The sequence below is a fragment of the Rhipicephalus microplus genome, chromosome 3 (genome assembly GCF_043290135.1).
Source record: "Rhipicephalus microplus isolate Deutch F79 chromosome 3, USDA_Rmic, whole genome shotgun sequence".
NCBI lineage: Eukaryota > Metazoa > Arthropoda > Arachnida > Ixodida > Ixodidae > Rhipicephalus > Rhipicephalus microplus.
Window position 1 is genome coordinate 229,224,904 of NC_134702.1, and position 20,024 is coordinate 229,244,927.

Genomic DNA, 20,024 nt, shown 5'->3' on the forward strand with positions numbered 1-20,024 from the left:
ACTCCGCAACAGTCACTCATTACTGCTCCAGACAGCGCACCCCTCACGACCTAATTAAACTCTCATAAGCAAACAAAAATCTGACCACCTTTGCCCAGGTGAGGATTGAACTCACGGTCTTCAGATTTTGAGATTGACGCGCTGCCCACTGCGCTACCGAGGCGGACTGGGGTAACTGCGAAATGCCACCGGTATCATTAGTTCCCACAAATTAAAGGTCGAAAAAGAATGAAAACCGAGCCACAGTCATTCATTACTTCTCCAGACAGTGCACCCTCATGACCTAATTAAACTCTCATAAGCAAACAAAAAATCTGAACTGCCTTTGGCCCGGGTGAGGATTGAACTCACGACCTTCAGTTCATGAGACTGACGCGCTGCCTATTGCGCTACCGAGGCGGACAGGGGTCACTGGGAAATGCAAGCGGTATCATTAGTTCCCACAAATATAAAGGTCGAAAAAATAAGAAAACCGAGCAACAGTCATTCATTACTGCTCCAAAAAGCGCACCCCTCACGACCTAATTAAACTCTCATAAGCAAACAAAAAAACTGCACCGCCATTGGCCCGGGTGAGGATTGAATTCACGACCTTCAGATTATGAGACTGACGCGCTGCCTTCTGCGCTACCGAGGCGGACAGGGGTCACTGGGAAACGCAACCGGTATCATTAGTTCCCACAAATTAAAGGTCGAAAAAATAAGAAAACCGAGCAACAGTCATTCATTACTGCTCCAGACAGCGCACCCCTCACGACCCAATTAAACTCTCATAAGGAAACAAAAAATCCGCACCGCTTTTGCCCCGGGTGAGGATTGAATTCACGACCTTCAGATTATGAGACTGACGCCCTGCCTACTGCGCTACCGAGGCGGACAGTTGTCACTAGCAAACACAATCGGTATCAATAGTTCCCACAAGTGAAAGGTCGAAAAAATAAGAAAACCGAGCAACAGTCATTCATTACTGCTCCAGACAGTGCACCCCTCACGACCTAATTAAATTCTCATAAGCAAACAAAAATCTGACCACCTTTGCCCCGGGTGAGGATTTAACTCACGACCTTCAGATTTTGAGACTGAGGCGCTGCCCACTGCGCTACCGAGGCGGACTGGGGTAACTGCGAAATGCAACCGGTATCATTAGTTCCCACAAATTAAAGGTCGAAAAAGAAAGAAAACCGAGCCCCAGTCATTCATTACTGCTCCATACAGCGCACCCCTCACGACCTAATTAAACTCTCATAAGCAAACAAAAAAACTGCACCGCCATTGGCCCGGGTGAGGATTGAACTCAAGACCTTCAGATTAGGAGACTGACGCGCCGCCTACTGCACTGCCGAGGCCGGCAGTTGTCACTGGGAAACACAATCGGTATCAATAGTTCCCACAAGTTAAAGGTCAGAAAAGTAAAAAAACCGAGCAACAGTCATTCGTTACTGCTCTAGACAGTGCACCCCTCACGACCTAATTAAACTCTCATAAGCAAACAAAAAATCTGCACCGCCTTTGCCCCGGGTGTGGATTGAACTTACGACCTTCAGAATATGAGACTGACGCGCTGCCTACTGCGCTACCGAGGTGGAGAGGGGTCAATGGGAAACACAATCGGTATCAATCGTTCCCACAAGTAAAGGTCGAAAAAGTAAGAAAACTCAGCAACAGTCATTCATTACTGCTCCAGACAGCGCCCTCCTCACAACCTAATTAAACTCTCATAAGCAAACAAAAAAACTGCACCGCCATTGGCCCGGGTGAGGATTGAACTCAAGACCTTCAGATTAGGAGACTGACGCGCCGCCTACTGCGCTGCTGAGGCCGGCAGGTGTCACTGGGAAACACAATCGGTATCAATAGTTCCCACAAGTTAAAGGTCAGAAAAGTAAAAAAACCGAGCAACAGTCATTCGTTACTGCTCTAGACAGTGCACCCCTCACGACCTGATTAAACTCTCATAAGCAAACAAAAAATCTGCACCGCCTTTGCCCCGGGTGTGTATTGAACTCACGACCTTCAGAATATGAGACTGACGCGCTGCCTACTGCGCTACCGAGGTGGACAGGGGTCAATGGGAAACACAATCGGTATCAATCGTTCCCACAAGTAAAGGTCAAAAAAGTAAGAAAACTCAGCAACAGTCATTCATTACTGCTCCAGACAGCGCACTCCTCACAACCTAATTAAACTCTCATAAGCAAACAAAAAATCTGCACCGCCTTTGCCCCGGGTGTGGATTGAATTCACGACCTTCAGATTATAAGACTGACGCGCTGCCGACAGCGCTACCGAGGCGGACAGGGGTCACAGGGACACGCAACTGGGATCATTAGTTCCCACAAATGAAAGGTCGAAAAAGTAAGAAAACCGAGCAACAGTCATTCGTTACTGCTCTAGACAGTGCACCCCTCACGACCTAATTAATCTCTCATAAGCAAACAAAAAATCTGCACCGCCTTTGCCCCGGGTGTGGATTGAACTCACGACCTTCAGAATATGAGACTGACGCGCTGCCTACTGCGCTACCGAGGTGGACAGGGGTCAATGGGAAACACAATCGGTATCAATCGTTCCCACAAGTAAAGGTCGAAAAAGTAAGAAAACTCAGCAACAGTCATTCATTACTGCTCCAGACAGCGCACTCCACACAACCTAATTAAACTCTCATAAGCAAACAAAAGATCTGCACCGCCTTTGCCCTGGGTGTGGATTGAACTCACGACCTTCAGATTATGAGACTGACGCGCTGCCTACTGCGCTACCGAGGCGGACAGAGGTCACTGGGAAACATAACCGGTATCAATAGTTCCCACAAGTTAACGGTCGAAAAATTAAGAAAACTCAGCAACAGTCATTCATTACTGCTCCAGGAAGCGCACCCCTCACGACCTAATTAAACACTCATAAGCATACAAAAAATCTGCACCGCCTTTGCCCCGGGTGTGGAATAAACTCACGACCTTCAGATTATGAGACTGACGCGCTGCCTACTGCGCTACCGAGGCGGAAAGGGGTCACAGGGACACGCAAGCGGGATCATTAGTTCCCACAAATTAAAGGACGAAAAAGTAAGAAAACCGAGAAACAGTCATTCATTACTGCTCCAGACAGCGCACCCCTCACGACCCAATTAAACTCTCATAACAAAACAAAAAATCTGCCCCGCTTTTGCCCCGGGTGAGGATTGAACTCACGACCTTCAGATTATGAGACTGACGCGCTGCCTACTGCGCTACCGAGGCGGACAGTTGTCACTAGCAAACACAATCGGTATCAATAGTTCCCACAAGTGAAAGGTCGAAAAAATAAGAAAACCGAGCAACAGTCATTCATTACTGCTCCAGACAGTGCACCCCTCCCGACCTAGTTAAACTCTCATAAGCAAACAAATAAACTGCACCGCCTTTGCCCCGGGTAAGGATATAACTAGCGACCTTCAGATTATGAGACTGAAGCGCCGCCTACTGCGCTAGCGAGGCGAACAGGTGTCACTGGGAAACACAATCGGTATCAATAGTTTCCACAAGTTAAAGGTCGAAAAATTAAGAAAACTCCGCAACAGTCATTCATTACTGCTCCAGACAGCGCACCCCTCACGACCTAATTAAACTCTCATAAGCAAACAAAAATCTGACCACCTTTTCCCCGGGTGAGGATTTAACTCACGACCTTCAGATTTTGAGACTGACGCGCTGCCAACTGCGCTACCGAGGCGGACTGGGGTAACAGCGAAATGCAACCGGTATCATTATTTCCCACAAATTAAAGGTCGAAAAAGAAAGAAAACCGAGCCACAGTCATTCATTACTGCTCCAGACAGTGCACCCCTCACGACCTAATTAAACTTTCATAAGCAAACAAAAAAACTGCACCGCCATTGGCCCGGGTGAGGATTGAACTCACGACCTTCAGATTATGAGACTGACGCGCCGCCTACTGCACTGCCGAGGCGGGCAGGTGTCACTGTGAAACACAATCGGTATCAATAGTTCCCACAAGTTAAAGGTCAGAAAAGTAAAAAAACCGAGCAACAGTCATTCGTTACTGCTCAAGACAGTGCACCCCTCACGACCTAATTAAACTCTCATAAGCAAACAAAAAATCTGCACCGCCGTTGCCCCGGGTGTGGAATGAACTCACGACCTTCAGATGATGAGACTGACGCGCTGCCTACTGCGCTACCGAGGCGGACAGGGGTCACTGGGAAACACAACCGGTATCAATAGCTCCCACAAGTTAAAGGTCGAAAAAGTAAGAAACCTCAGCAACAGTCATTCATTACTTCTCCACACCGTGCACCCCTCACGACCTAATAAACTCTCATAAGCAAGCAAAAAATATTCACTGCCTTTGCCCCGGGTGAGGATTGAACTCACGACCTTCAGATTATGAGACTGACGCGCTGCCTACTGCGCTACCAAGGCGGGCAGGAGTCACTGGGAAACGCAACCGGTATTATTAGTTCCCACAAATTAAAGGTCGAAAAAATAAGAAAACCGAGCAACAGTCATTCATTACTGCTCTAGACAGTGCACCGCTCACGACCTAATTAAACTCTCATAAGCAAACAAAAAACTGCACCGCCATTGGCCCGGGTGAGGATTGAATTCACGACCTTCAGATTATGAGACTGACGCGCTGCCTTCTGCGCTACCGAGGTGGACAGGTGTCACAGGGAAATACAACCGGTATCAATAGTTCCCACAAGTTAAAGGTCGAAAAAATAAGAAACCTCAGCCACAGTCATTCATTACTGCTCCAGACAGCGCACCCCTCACGACCCAAATAAACACACAAAAGCAAACAACAAATCCGCACCACCTTTGCCCCGGGTGAGAATTGAACTCACGACCTTCAGAATATGAGACTGACGCACTGCCCACTGCGCTGCCGAGGCGGACTGGGGTCACTGGGAAACGCAACCACGATCATTAGTTCCCACAAATTAAAGGACGAAAAAGTAAGAAAACTCCGCAACAGTCACTCATTACTGCTCCAGACAGCGCACCCCTCACGACCTAATTAAACTCTCATAAGCAAACAAAAATCTGACCACCTTTGCCCAGGTGAGGATTGAACTCACGGTCTTCAGATTTTGAGATTGACGCGCTGCCCACTGCGCTACCGAGGCGGACTGGGGTAACTGCGAAATGCCACCGGTATCATTAGTTCCCACAAATTAAAGGTCGAAAAAGAATGAAAACCGAGCCACAGTCATTCATTACTGCTCCAGACAGTGCACCCTCATGACCTAATTAAACTCTCATAAGCAAACAAAAAATCTGAACTGCCTTTGGCCCGGGTGAGGATTGAACTCACGACCTTCAGTTCATGAGACTGACGCGCTGCCTATTGCGCTACCGAGGCGGACAGGGGTCACTGGGAAATGCAAGCGGTATCATTAGTTCCCACAAATATAAAGGTCGAAAAAATAAGAAAACCGAGCAACAGTCATTCATTACTGCTCCAAAAAGCGCACCCCTCACGACCTAATTAAACTCTCATAAGCAAACAAAAAAACTGCACCGCCATTGGCCCGGGTGAGGATTGAATTCACGACCTTCAGATTATGAGACTGACGCGCTGCCTTCTGCGCTACCGAGGCGGACAGGGGTCACTGGGAAACGCAACCGGTATCATTAGTTCCCACAAATTAAAGGTCGAAAAAATAAGAAAACCGAGCAACAGTCATTCATTACTGCTCCAGACAGCGCACCCCTCACGACCCAATTAAACTCTCATAAGGAAACAAAAAATCCGCACCGCTTTTGCCCCGGGTGAGGATTGAATTCACGACCTTCAGATTATGAGACTGACGCCCTGCCTACTGCGCTACCGAGGCGGACAGTTGTCACTAGCAAACACAATCGGTATCAATAGTTCCCACAAGTGAAAGGTCGAAAAAATAAGAAAACCGAGCAACAGTCATTCATTACTGCTCCAGACAGTGCACCCCTCACGACCTAATTAAATTCTCATAAGCAAACAAAAATCTGACCACCTTTGCCCCGGGTGAGGATTTAACTCACGACCTTCAGATTTTGAGACTGAGGCGCTGCCCACTGCGCTACCGAGGCGGACTGGGGTAACTGCGAAATGCAACCGGTATCATTAGTTCCCACAAATTAAAGGTCGAAAAAGAAAGAAAACCGAGCCCCAGTCATTCATTACTGCTCCATACAGCGCACCCCTCACGACCTAATTAAACTCTCATAAGCAAACAAAAAAACTGCACCGCCATTGGCCCGGGTGAGGATTGAACTCAAGACCTTCAGATTAGGAGACTGACGCGCCGCCTACTGCACTGCCGAGGCCGGCAGTTGTCACTGGGAAACACAATCGGTATCAATAGTTCCCACAAGTTAAAGGTCAGAAAAGTAAAAAAACCGAGCAACAGTCATTCGTTACTGCTCTAGACAGTGCACCCCTCACGACCTAATTAAACTCTCATAAGCAAACAAAAAATCTGCACCGCCTTTGCCCCGGGTGTGGATTGAACTTACGACCTTCAGAATATGAGACTGACGCGCTGCCTACTGCGCTACCGAGGTGGAGAGGGGTCAATGGGAAACACAATCGGTATCAATCGTTCCCACAAGTAAAGGTCGAAAAAGTAAGAAAACTCAGCAACAGTCATTCATTACTGCTCCAGACAGCGCCCTCCTCACAACCTAATTAAACTCTCATAAGCAAACAAAAAAACTGCACCGCCATTGGCCCGGGTGAGGATTGAACTCAAGACCTTCAGATTAGGAGACTGACGCGCCGCCTACTGCGCTGCTGAGGCCGGCAGGTGTCACTGGGAAACACAATCGGTATCAATAGTTCCCACAAGTTAAAGGTCAGAAAAGTAAAAAAACCGAGCAACAGTCATTCGTTACTGCTCTAGACAGTGCACCCCTCACGACCTGATTAAACTCTCATAAGCAAACAAAAAATCTGCACCGCCTTTGCCCCGGGTGTGTATTGAACTCACGACCTTCAGAATATGAGACTGACGCGCTGCCTACTGCGCTACCGAGGTGGACAGGGGTCAATGGGAAACACAATCGGTATCAATCGTTCCCACAAGTAAAGGTCAAAAAAGTAAGAAAACTCAGCAACAGTCATTCATTACTGCTCCAGACAGCGCACTCCTCACAACCTAATTAAACTCTCATAAGCAAACAAAAAATCTGCACCGCCTTTGCCCCGGGTGTGGATTGAACTCACGACCTTCAGATTATAAGACTGACGCGCTGCCGACAGCGCTACCGAGGCGGACAGGGGTCACAGGGACACGCAACTGGGATCATTAGTTCCCACAAATGAAAGGTCGAAAAAGTAAGAAAACCGAGCAACAGTCATTCGTTACTGCTCTAGACAGTGCACCCCTCACGACCTAATTAATCTCTCATAAGCAAACAAAAAATCTGCACCGCCTTTGCCCCGGGTGTGGATTGAACTCACGACCTTCAGAATATGAGACTGACGCGCTGCCTACTGCGCTACCGAGGTGGACAGGGGTCAATGGGAAACACAATCGGTATCAATCGTTCCCACAAGTAAAGGTCGAAAAAGTAAGAAAACTCAGCAACAGTCATTCATTACTGCTCCAGACAGCGCACTCCACACAACCTAATTAAACTCTCATAAGCAAACAAAAAATCTGCACCGCCTTTGCCCTGGGTGTGGATTGAACTCACGACCTTCAGATTATGAGACTGACGCGCTGCCTACTGCGCTACCGAGGCGGACAGAGGTCACTGGGAAACATAACCGGTATCAATAGTTCCCACAAGTTAACGGTCGAAAAATTAAGAAAACTCAGCAACAGTCATTCATTACTGCTCCAGGAAGCGCACCCCTCACGACCTAATTAAACACTCATAAGCATACAAAAAATCTGCACCGCCTTTGCCCCGGGTGTGGAATAAACTCACGACCTTCAGATTATGAGACTGACGCGCTGCCTACTGCGCTACCGAGGCGGAAAGGGGTCACAGGGACACGCAAGCGGGATCATTAGTTCCCACAAATTAAAGGACGAAAAAGTAAGAAAACCGAGAAACAGTCATTCATTACTGCTCCAGACAGCGCACCCCTCACGACCCAATTAAACTCTCATAACAAAACAAAAAATCTGCCCCGCTTTTGCCCCGGGTGAGGATTGAACTCACGACCTTCAGATTATGAGACTGACGCGCTGCCTACTGCGCTACCGAGGCGGACAGTTGTCACTAGCAAACACAATCGGTATCAATAGTTCCCACAAGTGAAAGGTCGAAAAAATAAGAAAACCGAGCAACAGTCATTCATTACTGCTCCAGACAGTGCACCCCTCCCGACCTAGTTAAACTCTCATAAGCAAACAAATAAACTGCACCGCCTTTGCCCCGGGTAAGGATATAACTAGCGACCTTCAGATTATGAGACTGAAGCGCCGCCTACTGCGCTAGCGAGGCGAACAGGTGTCACTGGGAAACACAATCGGTATCAATAGTTTCCACAAGTTAAAGGTCGAAAAAGTAAGAAAACTCCGCAACAGTCATTCATTACTGCTCCAGACAGCGCACCCCTCACGACCTAATTAAACTCTCATAAGCAAACAAAAATCTGACCACCTTTGCCCCGGGTGAGGATTTAACTCACGACCTTCAGATTTTGAGACTGACGCGCTGCCAACTGCGCTACCGAGGCGGACTGGGGTAACAGCGAAATGCAACCGGTATCATTAGTTCCCACAAATTAAAGGTCGAAAAAGAAAGAAAACCGAGCCACAGTCATTCATTACTGCTCCAGACAGTGCACCCCTCACGACCTAATTAAACTTTCATAAGCAAACAAAAAAACTGCACCGCCATTGGCCCGGGTGAGGATTGAACTCACGACCTTCAGATTATGAGACTGACGCGCCGCCTACTGCACTGCCGAGGCGGGCAGGTGTCACTGTGAAACACAATCGGTATCAATAGTTCCCACAAGTTAAAGGTCAGAAAAGTAAAAAAACCGAGCAACAGTCATTCGTTACTGCTCAAGACAGTGCACCCCTCACGACCTAATTAAACTCTCATAAGCAAACAAAAAATCTGCACCGCCGTTGCCCCGGGTGTGGAATGAACTCACGACCTTCAGATGATGAGACTGACGCGCTGCCTACTGCGCTACCGAGGCGGACAGGGGTCACTGGGAAACACAACCGGTATCAATAGCTCCCACAAGTTAAAGGTCGAAAAAGTAAGAAACCTCAGCAACAGTCATTCATTACTTCTCCACACCGTGCACCCCTCACGACCTAATAAACTCTCATAAGCAAGCAAAAAATATTCACTGCCTTTGCCCCGGGTGAGGATTGAACTCACGACCTTCAGATTATGAGACTGACGCGCTGCCTACTGCGCTACCAAGGCGGGCAGGAGTCACTGGGAAACGCAACCGGTATTATTAGTTCCCACAAATTAAAGGTCGAAAAAATAAGAAAACCGAGCAACAGTCATTCATTACTGCTCTAGACAGTGCACCGCTCACGACCTAATTAAACTCTCATAAGCAAACAAAAAACTGCACCGCCATTGGCCCGGGTGAGGATTGAATTCACGACCTTCAGATTATGAGACTGACGCGCTGCCTTCTGCGCTACCGAGGTGGACAGGTGTCACAGGGAAATACAACCGGTATCAATAGTTCCCACAAGTTAAAGGTCGAAAAAATAAGAAACCTCAGCCACAGTCATTCATTACTGCTCCAGACAGCGCACCCCTCACGACCCAAATAAACACACAAAAGCAAACAACAAATCCGCACCACCTTTGCCCCGGGTGAGAATTGAACTCACGACCTTCAGAATATGAGACTGACGCACTGCCCACTGCGCTGCCGAGGCGGACTGGGGTCACTGCGAAATGCAACCGGTATCATTAGTTCCCACAAATTAAAGGACGAAAAAGTAAGAAAACTCCGCAACAGTCACTTATTACTGCTCCAGACAGGGCACCCCTCACGACCTAATTAAACTCTCATCAGCAAACAAAAATCTGACCACCTTTGCCCCAGGTGAGGATTGTACTCACGGTCTTCAGATTTTGAGATTGACGTGCTGCCCACTGCGCTACCGAGGCGGACTGGGGTAACTGCGAAATGCGACTGGTATCATTAGTTCCCACAAATTAAAGGTCGAAAAAGAAAGAAAACCGAGCCACAGTCATTCATTACTGCTCCAGACAGTGCACCCTCATGACCTAATTAAACTCGCATAAGCAAACAAAAAATCTGCACTGCCTTTGCCCCGGGAGAGGATTGAACTCACGACCTTCAGATTATGAGACTGACGCGCTGCCTATTGCGCTACCGAGGCGGACAGGGGTCACTGGGAAATGCAAGCGGTATCATTATTTCCCACAAATATAAAGGTCGAAAAAATAAAACCGAGCAACAGTCATTCATTACTGCTCCAGATAGTGCACCCCTCACGACCTAATTAAACTCTCATAAGCAAACAAAAAACTGCACCGCCATTGGCCCGGGTGAGGATTGAATCCACGACCTTCAGATTATGAGACTGACGCGCTGCCTTCTGCGCTACCGAGGTGGACAGGTGTCACAGGGAAATACAACCGGTATCAATAGTTCCCACAAGTTAAAGGTCGAAAAAATAAGAAAACCAAGCAACAGTCATTCATTACTGCTCCAGACAGTGCACCCCTCCCGACCTAGTTAAACTCTCATAAGCAAACAAATAAACTGCACCGCCTTTGCCCCGGGTGTGGATTGAACTCACGACCTTCAGAATATGAGACTGACGCGCTGCCTACTGCGCTACCGAGGTGGACAGGGGTCAATGGGAAACACAATCGGTATCAATCGTTCCCACAAGTAAAGGTCGAAAAAGTAAGAAAACTCAGCAACAGTCATTCATTACTGCTCCAGACAGCGCACTCCACACAACCTAATTAAACTCTCATAAGCAAACAAAAAATCTGCACCGCCTTTGCCCTGGGTGTGGATTGAACTCACGACCTTCAGATTATGAGACTGACGCGCTGCCTACTGCGCTACCGAGGCGGACAGGGGTCACTGGGAAACATAACCGGTATCAATAGTTCCCACAAGTTAACGGTCGAAAAATTAAGAAACCTCAGCAACAGTCATTCATTACTGCTCCAGGAAGCGCACCCCTCACGACCTAATTAAACACTCATAAGCAAACAAACAATCTGCACCGCCTTTGCCCCGGGTGTGGAATAAACTCACGACCTTCAGATTATGAGACTGACGCGCTGCCTACTGCGCTACCGAGGCGGAAAGGGGTCACAGGGACACGCAAGCGGGATCATTAGTTCCCACAAATTAAAGGACGAAAAAGTAAGAAAACCGAGAAACAGTCATTCATTACTGCTCCAGACAGCGCACCCCTCACGACCCAATTAAACTCTCATAACAAAACAAAAAATCTGCCCCGCTTTTGCCCCGGGTGAGGATTGAACTCACGACCTTCAGATTATGAGACTGACGCGCTGCCTACTGCGCTACCGAGGCGGACAGTTGTCACTAGCAAACACAATCGGTATCAATAGTTCCCACAAGTGAAAGGTCGAAAAAATAAGAAAACCGAGCAACAGTCATTCATTACTGCTCCAGACAGTGCACCCCTCCCGACCTAGTTAAACTCTCATAAGCAAACAAATAAACTGCACCGCCTTTGCCCCGGGTAAGGATATAACTAGCGACCTTCAGATTATGAGACTGAAGCGCCGCCTACTGCGCTAGCGAGGCGAACAGGTGTCACTGGGAAACACAATCGGTATCAATAGTTCCCACAAGTTAAAGGTAGAAAAAGTAAGAAAACTCCGCAACAGTCATTCATTACTGCTCCAGACAGCGCACCCCTCACGACCTAATTAAGCTCTCATAAGCAAACAAAAATCTGACCACCTTTGCCCCGGGTGAGGATTTAACTCACGACCTTCAGATTTTGAGACTGACGCGCTGCCAACTGCGCTACCGAGGCGGACTGGGGTAACAGCGAAATGCAACCGGTATCATTAGTTCCCACAAATTAAAGGTCGAAAAAGAAAGAAAACCGAGCCACAGTCATTCATTACTGCTCCAGACAGTGCACCCCTCACGACCTAATTAAACTCTCATAAGCAAACAAAAAGACTGCACCGCCATTGGCCCGGGTGAGGATTGAACTCACGACCTTCAGATTATGAGACTGACGCGCCGCCTACTGCACTGCCGAGGCGAGCAGGTGTCACTGGGAAACACAATCGGTATCAATAGTTCCCACAAGTTAAAGGTCAGAAAAGTAAAAAAACCGAGCAACAGTCATTCGTTACTGCTCAAGACAGTGCACCCCTCACGACCTAATTAAACTCTCATAAGCAAACAAAAAATCTGCACCGCCGTTGCCCCGGGTGTGGATTGAACTCACGACCTTCAGATGATGAGACTGACGCGCTGCCTACTGCGCTACCGAGGCGGACAGGTGTCACTGGGAAACACAATCGGTATCAATAGTTCCCACAAGTTAAAGGTCAGAAAAGTAAAAAAACCGAGCAACAGTCATTCATTACTGCTCCAGACAGCGCACCCCTCACGACCTAATTAAACTCTCATCAGCAAACAAAAATCTGACCACCTTTGCCCTAGGTGAGGATTGTACTCACGGTCTTCAGATTTTGAGATTGACGTGCTGCCCACTGCGCTACCGAGGCGGACTGGGGTAACTGCGAAATGCGACCGGTATCATTAGTTCCCACAAATTAAAGGTCGAAAAAGAATGAAAACCGAGCCACAGTCATTCATTACTGCTCCAGACAGTGCACCCTCATGACCTAATTAAACTCTAATAAGCAAACAAAAAATCTGCACTGCCTTTGCCCCGGGTGAGGATTGAACTCACGACCTTCAGTTCATGAGACTGACGCGCTGCCTATTGCGCTACCGAGGCGGACAGGGGTCACTGGGAAATGCAAGCGGTATCATTAGTTCCCACAAATATAAAGGTCGAAAAAATAAGAAAACCGAGCAACAGTCATTCATTACTGCTCCAAAAAGTGCACCCCTCACGACCTAATTAAACTCTCATAAGCAAACAAAAAAACGGCACCGCCATTGGCCCGGGTGAGGATTGAACTCACGACCTTCAGATAATGAGACTGACGCGCTGCCTTCTGCGCTACCGAGGCGGACAGGGGTCACTGGGAAACGCAACCGGTATCATTAGTTCCTACAAATTAAAGGTCGAAAAAATAAGAAAACCGAGCAACAGTCATTCATTACTGCTCCAGACAGCGCACCCCTCACGACCCAATTAAACTCTCATAAGGAAGCAAAAAATCTGCACCGCTTTTGCCCCGGGTAAGGATATAACTAGCGACCTTCAGATTATGAGACTGAAGCGCCGCCTACTGCGCTAGCGAGGCGAACAGGTGTCACTGGAAAACACAATCGGTATCAATAGTTCCCACAAGTTAAAGGTCGAAAAAGTAAGAAAACTCCGCAACAGTCATTCATTACTGCTCCAGACAGCGCACCCCTCACGACCTAATTAAACTCTCATAAGCAAACAAAAATCTGACCACCTTTGCCCCGGGTGAGGATTTAACTCACGACCTTCAGATTTTGAGACTAACGAGCTGCCAACTGCGCTACCGAGGCGGACTGGGGTAACAGCGAAATGCAACCGGTATCATTAGTTCCCACAAATTAAAGGTCGAAAAAGAAAGAAAACCGAGCCACAGTCATTCATTACTACTCCAGACAGTGCACCCTTCACGACCTAATTAAACTCTCATAAGCAAACAAAAAAAACTGCACCGCCATTGGTCTGGGTGAGGATTGAACTCACGACCTTCAGATTATGAGACTGACGCGCCGCCTACTGCACTGCCGAGGCGGGCAGGTGTCACTGGGAAACACAATCGGTATCAATAGTTCCCACAAGTTAAAGGTCAGAAAAGTAAAAAAACCGAGCAACAGTCATTCGTTACTGCTCAAGACAGTGCACCCCTCACGACCTAATTAAACTCTCATAAGCAAACAAAAAATCTGCACCGCCGTTGCCCCGGGTGTGGATTGAACTCACGACCTTCAGATGATGAGACTGACGCGCTGCCTACTGCGCTACCGAGGCGGACAGGTGTCACTGGGAAACACAATCGGTATCAATAGTTCCCACAAGTTAAAGGTCAGAAAAGTAAAAAAACCGAGCAACAGTCATTCATTACTGCTCCGGACAGCGCACCCCTCACGACCTAATTAAACTCTCATCAGCAAACAAAAATCTGACCACCTTTGCCCTAGGTGAGGATTGTACTCACGGTCTTCAGATTTTGAGATTGACGTGCTGCCCACTGCGCTACCGAGGCGGACTGGGGTAACTGCGAAATGCGACCGGTATCATTAGTTCCCACAAATTAAAGGTCGAAAAAGAATGAAAACCGAGCCACAGTCATTCATTACTGCTCCAGACAGTGCACCCTCATGACCTAATTAAACTCTAATAAGCAAACAAAAAATCTGCACTGCCTTTGCCCCGGGTGAGGATTGAACTCACGACCTTCAGTTCATGAGACTGACGCGCTGCCTATTGCGCTACCGAGGCGGACAGGGGTCACTGGGAAATGCAAGCGGTATCATTAGTTCCCACAAATATAAAGGTCGAAAAAATAAGAAAACCGAGCAACAGTCATTCATTACTGCTCCAAAAAGTGCACCCCTCACGACCTAATTAAACTCTCATAAGCAAACAAAAAAACGGCACCGCCATTGGCCCGGGTGAGGATTGAACTCACGACCTTCAGATAATGAGACTGACGCGCTGCCTTCTGCGCTACCGAGGCGGACAGGGGTCACTGGGAAACGCAACCGGTATCATTAGTTCCTACAAATTAAAGGTCGAAAAAATAAGAAAACCGAGCAACAGTCATTCATTACTGCTCCAGACAGCGCACCCCTCACGACCCAATTAAACTCTCATAAGGAAGCAAAAAATCTGCACCGCTTTTGCCCCGGGTAAGGATATAACTAGCGACCTTCAGATTATGAGACTGAAGCGCCGCCTACTGCGCTAGCGAGGCGAACAGGTGTCACTGGGAAACACAATCGGTATCAATAGTTCCCACAAGTTAAAGGTCGAAAAAGTAAGAAAACTCCGCAACAGTCATTCATTACTGCTCCAGACAGCGCACCCCTCACGACCTAATTAAACTCTCATAAGCAAACAAAAATCTGACCACCTTTGCCCCGGGTGAGGATTTAACTCACGACCTTCAGATTTTGAGACTGACGAGCTGCCAACTGCGCTACCGAGGCGGACTGGGGTAACAGCGAAATGCAACCGGTATCATTAGTTCCCACAAATTAAAGGTCGAAAAAGAAAGAAAACCGAGCCACAGTCATTCATTACTACTCCAGACAGTGCACCCTTCACGACCTAATTAAACTCTCATAAGCAAACAAAAAAAACTGCACCGCCATTGGTCTGGGTGAGGATTGAACTCACGACCTTCAGATTATGAGACTGACGCGCCGCCTACTGCACTGCCGAGGCGGGCAGGTGTCACTGGGAAACACAATCGGTATCAATAGTTCCCACAAGTTAAAGGTCAGAAAAGTAAAAAAACCGAGCAACAGTCATTCGTTACTGCTCAAGACAGTGCACCCCTCACGACCTAATTAAACTCTCATAAGCAAACAAAAAATCTGCACCGCCGTTGCCCCGGGTGTGGATTGAACTCACGACCTTCAGATGATGAGACTGACGCGCTGCCTACTGCGCTACCGAGGCGGACAGGGGTCACTGGGAAACACAACCGGTATCAATAGCTCCCACAAGTTAAAGGTCGAAAAAGTAAGAAACCTCAGCAACAGTCATTCATTACTTCTCCAGACCGTGCACCCCTCACGACCTAATAAACTCTCATAAGCAAGCAAAAAATATTCACTGCCTTTGCCCCGGGTGAGGATTGAACTCACGACCTTCAGATTATGAGACTGACGCGCTGCCTACTGGGCCACCGAGGCGGACATTTGTCACTAGCAAACACAATCGGTATAAATAGTTCCCACAAGTGAAAGGTCGAAAAAATAAAAAAACCGAGCAACAGTCATTCATTACTGCTCCAGACAGTGCACCCCTCCCGACCTAATTAAACTCTCATAAGCAAACAAATAAACTGCACCGCCTTTGCCCCGGGTAAGGATTGAACTCACGACCTTCAGATTATGAGACTGAAGCGCCGCCTACTGTGCTAGCGAGGCGAACAGGTGTCACTGGGAAACACAATCGGTATCAATAGTTCCCACAAGTTGAAGGTCGAAAAAGTAAGAAAACTCCGCAACAGTCATTCATTACTGCTCCAGACCGTGCACCCCTCACGACCTAATAAACTCTCATAAGCAAGCAAAAAATATTCACCGCCTTTGCCCCGGGTGAGGATTGAACTCACGACCTTCAGATTATGAGACTGACGCGCTGCCTACTGCGCTACCAAGGCGGGCAGGAGTCACTGGGAAACGCAACCGGTATTATTAGTTCCCACAAATTAAAGGTCGAAAAAATAAGAAAACCGAGCAACAGTCATTCATTACTGCTCTAGACAGTGCACCCCTCACGACCTAATTAAACTCTCATAAGCAAACAAAAAACTGCACCGCCATTGGCCCGGGTGAGGATTGAACTCAAGACCTTCAGAATATGAGACTGACGCGCTGCCTACTGCGCTACCGAGGTGGACAGGGGTCAATGGGAAACACAATCGGTATCAATCGTTCCCACAAGTAAAGGTCGAAAAAGTAAGAAAACTCAGCAACAGTCATTCAATACTGCTCCAGACAGCGCACTCCTCACAACCTAATTAAACTCTCATAAGCAAACAAAAAATCTCCACCGCCTTTGCCCCGGGTGTGGATTGAACTCACGACCTTCAGATTATAAGACTGACGCGCTGCCTACTGCGCTACCGAGGCGGACAGGGGTCACTGGGAAACATAACCGGTATCATTAGTTCCCACAAGTTAACGGTCGAAAAATTAAGAAAACTCAGCAACAGTCATTCATTACTGCTCCAGAAAGCGCACCCCTCACGACCTGATTAAACTCTCATAAGCAAACAAAAAATCTGCACCGCCTTTGCCCCGGGTGTGGATTGAACTCACGACCTTCAGAATATGAGACTGACGCGCTGCCTACTGCGCTACTGAGGCGGACAGGGGTCACAGCGACACGCAACTGGGATCAATAGTTCCCACAAATTAAAGGTCGAAAAAGTAAGAAAACCGAGCAACAGTCATTCATTACTGCTCCAGACAGCGCACCCCTCACGACCCAATTAAACTCTCATAAGAAAACAAAAAATCTGCACAGCTTTTGCCCCGGGTGAGGATTGAACTCACGACCTTCAGATTATGAGACTGACGCGCTGCCTACTGGGCCACCGAGGCGGACATTTGTCACTAGCAAACACAATCGGTATAAATAGTTCCCACAAGTGAAAGGTCGAAAAAATAAAAAAAACCGAGCAACAGTCATTCATTACTGCTCCAGACAGTGCACCCCTCCCGACCTAGTTAAACTCTCATAAGCAAACAAATAAACTGCACCGCCTTTGCCCCGGGTAAGGATTGAACTCACGACCTTCAGATTATGAGACTGAAGCGCCGCCTACTGTGCTAGCGAGGCGAACAGGTGTCACTGGGAAACACAATCGGTATCAATAGTTCCCACAAGTTGAAGGTCGAAAAAGTAAGAAAACTCCGCAACAGTCATTCATTACTGCTCCAGACAGCGCACCCCTCACGACCTAATTAAACTCTCATAAGCAAACAAAAATCTGACCACCTTTGCCCCGGGTGAGGAGTTAACTCACGACCTTCAGATTTTGAGACTGACGCGCTGCCCACTGCGCTACCGAGGCGGACTGGGGTAACTGCGAAATGCAACCGGTATCATTAGTTCCCACAAATTAAAGGTCGAAAAAAAAAGAAAACCGAGCCACAGTCATTCATTACTGCTCCAGACAGTGCACCCCTCACGACCTAATTAAACTCTCATAAGCAAACAAAACATCTGCACCGCTTTTGCCCCGGGTGAGGATCGAACTCACGACCTTCAGACTATGAGACTGACGCGCTGCCTACTGCGCTACCGAGGCGGACAGGGGTCACTGGGAAACGCAACCACGATCATTAGTTCCCACAAATTAAAGGACGAAAAAGTAAGAAAACTCCGCAACAGTCACTCATTACTGCTCCAGACAGCGCACCCCTCACGACCTAATTAAACTCTCATAAGCAAACAAAAATCTGAGCACCCTTGCCCCAGGTGAGGATTGAACTCACGGTCTTCATATTTTGAGATTGACGCGCTGCCCACTGCGCTACCGAGGCGGACTGGGGTAACTGCGAAATGCGACCGGTATCATTAGTTCCCACAAATTAAAGGTCGAAAAAGAATGAAAACCGAGCCACAGTCATTCATTACTGCTCCAGACAGTGCACCCTCATGACCTAATTAAACTCTCATAAGCAAACAAAAAATCTGCACTGCCTTTGCCCCGGGTGAGGATTGAACTCACGACCTTCAGATAATGAGACTGACGCGCTGCCTTCTGCGCTACCGAGGCGGACAGGGGTCACTGGGAAACGCAACCGGTATCATTAGTTCCCACAAATTAAAGGTCGAAAAAATAAGAAAACCGAGCAACAGTCATTCATTACTGCTCCAGACAGCGCACCCCTCACGACCCAATTAAACTCTCATAAGGAAGCAAAAAATCTGCACCGCTTTTGCCCCGGGTGAGGATTGAATTCACGACCTTCAGATTATGAGACTGACGCCCTGCCTACTGCGCTACCGAGGCGGACAGTTGTCACTAGCAAACACAATCGGTATCAATAGTTCCCACAAGTGAAAGGTCGAAAAAATAAGAAAACCGAGCAACAGTCATTCATTACTGCTCCAGACAGTGCACCCCTCACGACCTAATTAAATTCTCTTAAGCAAACAAAAATCTCACCACATTTGCCCCGGGTGAGGATTTAACTCACGACCTTCAGATTTTGAGACTGAGGCGCTGCCCACTGCGCTACCGAGGCGGACTGGGGTAACTGCGAAATGCAACCCGGTATCATTAGTTCCCACAAATTAAAGGTCGAAAAAGAAAGAAAACCGAGCCACAGTCATTCATTACTGCTCCAGACAGCGCACCCCTCACGACCTAATTAAACTCTCATAAGCAAACAAAAAAACTGCACCGCATTTGGCCCGGGTGAGGATTGAACTCAAGACCTTCAGATTAGGAGACTGACGCGCCGCCTACTGCGCTGCTGAGGCCGGCAGGTGTCACTGGGAAACACAATCGGTATCAATAGTTCCCACAAGTTAAAGGTCAGAAAAGTAAAAAAACCGAGCAACAGTCATTCGTTACTGCTCTAGACAGTGCACCCCTCACGACCTAATTATACTCTCATAAGCAAACAAAAATCTGCACCGCCTTTGCCCCGGGTGTGTATTGAACTCACGACCTTCAGAATATGAGACTGACGCGCTGCCTACTGCGCTACCGAGGTGGACAGGGGTCAATGGGAAACACAATCGGTATCAATCGTTCCCACAAGTAAAGGTCAAAAAAGTAAAAAAACCGAGCAACAGTCATTCGTTACTGCTCTAGACAGTGCACCCCTCACGACCTAATTAAACTCTCATAAGCAAACAAAAAATCTGCACCGCCTTTGCCCCGGGTGTGTATTGAACTCACGACCTTCAGAATATGAGACTGACGCGCTGCCTACTGCGCTACCGAGGCGGACAGGGGTCACAGGGACACGCAACTGGGATCATTAGTTCCCACAAATGAAAGGTCAAAAAAGTAAGAAAACCGAGCAACAGTCATTCGTTACTGCTCTAGACAGTGCACCCCTCACGACCTAATTAAACTCTCATAAGCAAACAAAAAATCTGCACCGCCTTTGCCCCGGGTGTGGATTGAACTCACGACCTTCAGAATATGAGACTGACGCGCTGCCTACTGCGCTACCGAGGT

At 47.9% G+C, this 20,024-nt stretch overlaps 32 non-coding genes across 32 annotated transcripts; all 32 read right to left on the bottom strand.

Annotated features, from left to right (window-relative positions):
- Window positions 1-91: 91 nt before the first annotated feature.
- TRNAL-CAA (transfer RNA leucine (anticodon CAA)) lies at window positions 92-163 on the bottom strand. Its single transcript has one exon. It is a non-coding gene; the product is annotated as a tRNA-Leu (tRNA).
- Window positions 164-326: 163 nt separating this feature from the next.
- Window positions 327-399, bottom strand: TRNAM-CAU (transfer RNA methionine (anticodon CAU)). The gene has a single exon. It is a non-coding gene; the product is annotated as a tRNA-Met (tRNA).
- Window positions 400-1,036: 637 nt separating this feature from the next.
- On the bottom strand, window positions 1,037-1,109 carry TRNAL-CAA (transfer RNA leucine (anticodon CAA)). Its single transcript has one exon. It is a non-coding gene; the product is annotated as a tRNA-Leu (tRNA).
- A 2,057-nt stretch (window positions 1,110-3,166) lies between these two features.
- Window positions 3,167-3,239, bottom strand: TRNAM-CAU (transfer RNA methionine (anticodon CAU)). Its single transcript has one exon. It is a non-coding gene; the product is annotated as a tRNA-Met (tRNA).
- A 399-nt stretch (window positions 3,240-3,638) lies between these two features.
- TRNAL-CAA (transfer RNA leucine (anticodon CAA)) lies at window positions 3,639-3,711 on the bottom strand. The gene has a single exon. It is a non-coding gene; the product is annotated as a tRNA-Leu (tRNA).
- A 637-nt stretch (window positions 3,712-4,348) lies between these two features.
- On the bottom strand, window positions 4,349-4,421 carry TRNAM-CAU (transfer RNA methionine (anticodon CAU)). Its single transcript has one exon. It is a non-coding gene; the product is annotated as a tRNA-Met (tRNA).
- A 400-nt stretch (window positions 4,422-4,821) lies between these two features.
- TRNAM-CAU (transfer RNA methionine (anticodon CAU)) lies at window positions 4,822-4,894 on the bottom strand. The gene has a single exon. It is a non-coding gene; the product is annotated as a tRNA-Met (tRNA).
- A 162-nt stretch (window positions 4,895-5,056) lies between these two features.
- TRNAL-CAA (transfer RNA leucine (anticodon CAA)) lies at window positions 5,057-5,128 on the bottom strand. The gene has a single exon. It is a non-coding gene; the product is annotated as a tRNA-Leu (tRNA).
- Window positions 5,129-5,291: 163 nt separating this feature from the next.
- On the bottom strand, window positions 5,292-5,364 carry TRNAM-CAU (transfer RNA methionine (anticodon CAU)). The gene has a single exon. It is a non-coding gene; the product is annotated as a tRNA-Met (tRNA).
- A 637-nt stretch (window positions 5,365-6,001) lies between these two features.
- TRNAL-CAA (transfer RNA leucine (anticodon CAA)) lies at window positions 6,002-6,074 on the bottom strand. Its single transcript has one exon. It is a non-coding gene; the product is annotated as a tRNA-Leu (tRNA).
- Window positions 6,075-7,184: 1,110 nt separating this feature from the next.
- On the bottom strand, window positions 7,185-7,257 carry TRNAI-UAU (transfer RNA isoleucine (anticodon UAU)). Its single transcript has one exon. It is a non-coding gene; the product is annotated as a tRNA-Ile (tRNA).
- An 874-nt stretch (window positions 7,258-8,131) lies between these two features.
- On the bottom strand, window positions 8,132-8,204 carry TRNAM-CAU (transfer RNA methionine (anticodon CAU)). Its single transcript has one exon. It is a non-coding gene; the product is annotated as a tRNA-Met (tRNA).
- Window positions 8,205-8,603: 399 nt separating this feature from the next.
- TRNAL-CAA (transfer RNA leucine (anticodon CAA)) lies at window positions 8,604-8,676 on the bottom strand. The gene has a single exon. It is a non-coding gene; the product is annotated as a tRNA-Leu (tRNA).
- A 637-nt stretch (window positions 8,677-9,313) lies between these two features.
- Window positions 9,314-9,386, bottom strand: TRNAM-CAU (transfer RNA methionine (anticodon CAU)). Its single transcript has one exon. It is a non-coding gene; the product is annotated as a tRNA-Met (tRNA).
- A 400-nt stretch (window positions 9,387-9,786) lies between these two features.
- Window positions 9,787-9,859, bottom strand: TRNAM-CAU (transfer RNA methionine (anticodon CAU)). Its single transcript has one exon. It is a non-coding gene; the product is annotated as a tRNA-Met (tRNA).
- Window positions 9,860-10,021: 162 nt separating this feature from the next.
- TRNAL-CAA (transfer RNA leucine (anticodon CAA)) lies at window positions 10,022-10,094 on the bottom strand. The gene has a single exon. It is a non-coding gene; the product is annotated as a tRNA-Leu (tRNA).
- A 163-nt stretch (window positions 10,095-10,257) lies between these two features.
- On the bottom strand, window positions 10,258-10,330 carry TRNAM-CAU (transfer RNA methionine (anticodon CAU)). Its single transcript has one exon. It is a non-coding gene; the product is annotated as a tRNA-Met (tRNA).
- A 1,108-nt stretch (window positions 10,331-11,438) lies between these two features.
- On the bottom strand, window positions 11,439-11,511 carry TRNAM-CAU (transfer RNA methionine (anticodon CAU)). The gene has a single exon. It is a non-coding gene; the product is annotated as a tRNA-Met (tRNA).
- A 399-nt stretch (window positions 11,512-11,910) lies between these two features.
- On the bottom strand, window positions 11,911-11,983 carry TRNAL-CAA (transfer RNA leucine (anticodon CAA)). Its single transcript has one exon. It is a non-coding gene; the product is annotated as a tRNA-Leu (tRNA).
- An 872-nt stretch (window positions 11,984-12,855) lies between these two features.
- On the bottom strand, window positions 12,856-12,928 carry TRNAM-CAU (transfer RNA methionine (anticodon CAU)). Its single transcript has one exon. It is a non-coding gene; the product is annotated as a tRNA-Met (tRNA).
- A 637-nt stretch (window positions 12,929-13,565) lies between these two features.
- Window positions 13,566-13,638, bottom strand: TRNAL-CAA (transfer RNA leucine (anticodon CAA)). Its single transcript has one exon. It is a non-coding gene; the product is annotated as a tRNA-Leu (tRNA).
- An 873-nt stretch (window positions 13,639-14,511) lies between these two features.
- Window positions 14,512-14,584, bottom strand: TRNAM-CAU (transfer RNA methionine (anticodon CAU)). The gene has a single exon. It is a non-coding gene; the product is annotated as a tRNA-Met (tRNA).
- A 637-nt stretch (window positions 14,585-15,221) lies between these two features.
- Window positions 15,222-15,294, bottom strand: TRNAL-CAA (transfer RNA leucine (anticodon CAA)). Its single transcript has one exon. It is a non-coding gene; the product is annotated as a tRNA-Leu (tRNA).
- A 638-nt stretch (window positions 15,295-15,932) lies between these two features.
- On the bottom strand, window positions 15,933-16,005 carry TRNAM-CAU (transfer RNA methionine (anticodon CAU)). The gene has a single exon. It is a non-coding gene; the product is annotated as a tRNA-Met (tRNA).
- A 400-nt stretch (window positions 16,006-16,405) lies between these two features.
- On the bottom strand, window positions 16,406-16,478 carry TRNAM-CAU (transfer RNA methionine (anticodon CAU)). Its single transcript has one exon. It is a non-coding gene; the product is annotated as a tRNA-Met (tRNA).
- A 399-nt stretch (window positions 16,479-16,877) lies between these two features.
- TRNAI-UAU (transfer RNA isoleucine (anticodon UAU)) lies at window positions 16,878-16,950 on the bottom strand. Its single transcript has one exon. It is a non-coding gene; the product is annotated as a tRNA-Ile (tRNA).
- Window positions 16,951-17,351: 401 nt separating this feature from the next.
- On the bottom strand, window positions 17,352-17,424 carry TRNAM-CAU (transfer RNA methionine (anticodon CAU)). Its single transcript has one exon. It is a non-coding gene; the product is annotated as a tRNA-Met (tRNA).
- A 400-nt stretch (window positions 17,425-17,824) lies between these two features.
- TRNAL-CAA (transfer RNA leucine (anticodon CAA)) lies at window positions 17,825-17,897 on the bottom strand. The gene has a single exon. It is a non-coding gene; the product is annotated as a tRNA-Leu (tRNA).
- A 164-nt stretch (window positions 17,898-18,061) lies between these two features.
- On the bottom strand, window positions 18,062-18,134 carry TRNAM-CAU (transfer RNA methionine (anticodon CAU)). Its single transcript has one exon. It is a non-coding gene; the product is annotated as a tRNA-Met (tRNA).
- A 162-nt stretch (window positions 18,135-18,296) lies between these two features.
- On the bottom strand, window positions 18,297-18,369 carry TRNAL-CAA (transfer RNA leucine (anticodon CAA)). Its single transcript has one exon. It is a non-coding gene; the product is annotated as a tRNA-Leu (tRNA).
- Window positions 18,370-18,532: 163 nt separating this feature from the next.
- TRNAM-CAU (transfer RNA methionine (anticodon CAU)) lies at window positions 18,533-18,605 on the bottom strand. Its single transcript has one exon. It is a non-coding gene; the product is annotated as a tRNA-Met (tRNA).
- A 399-nt stretch (window positions 18,606-19,004) lies between these two features.
- TRNAL-CAA (transfer RNA leucine (anticodon CAA)) lies at window positions 19,005-19,077 on the bottom strand. Its single transcript has one exon. It is a non-coding gene; the product is annotated as a tRNA-Leu (tRNA).
- Window positions 19,078-20,024: the final 947 nt, after the last annotated feature.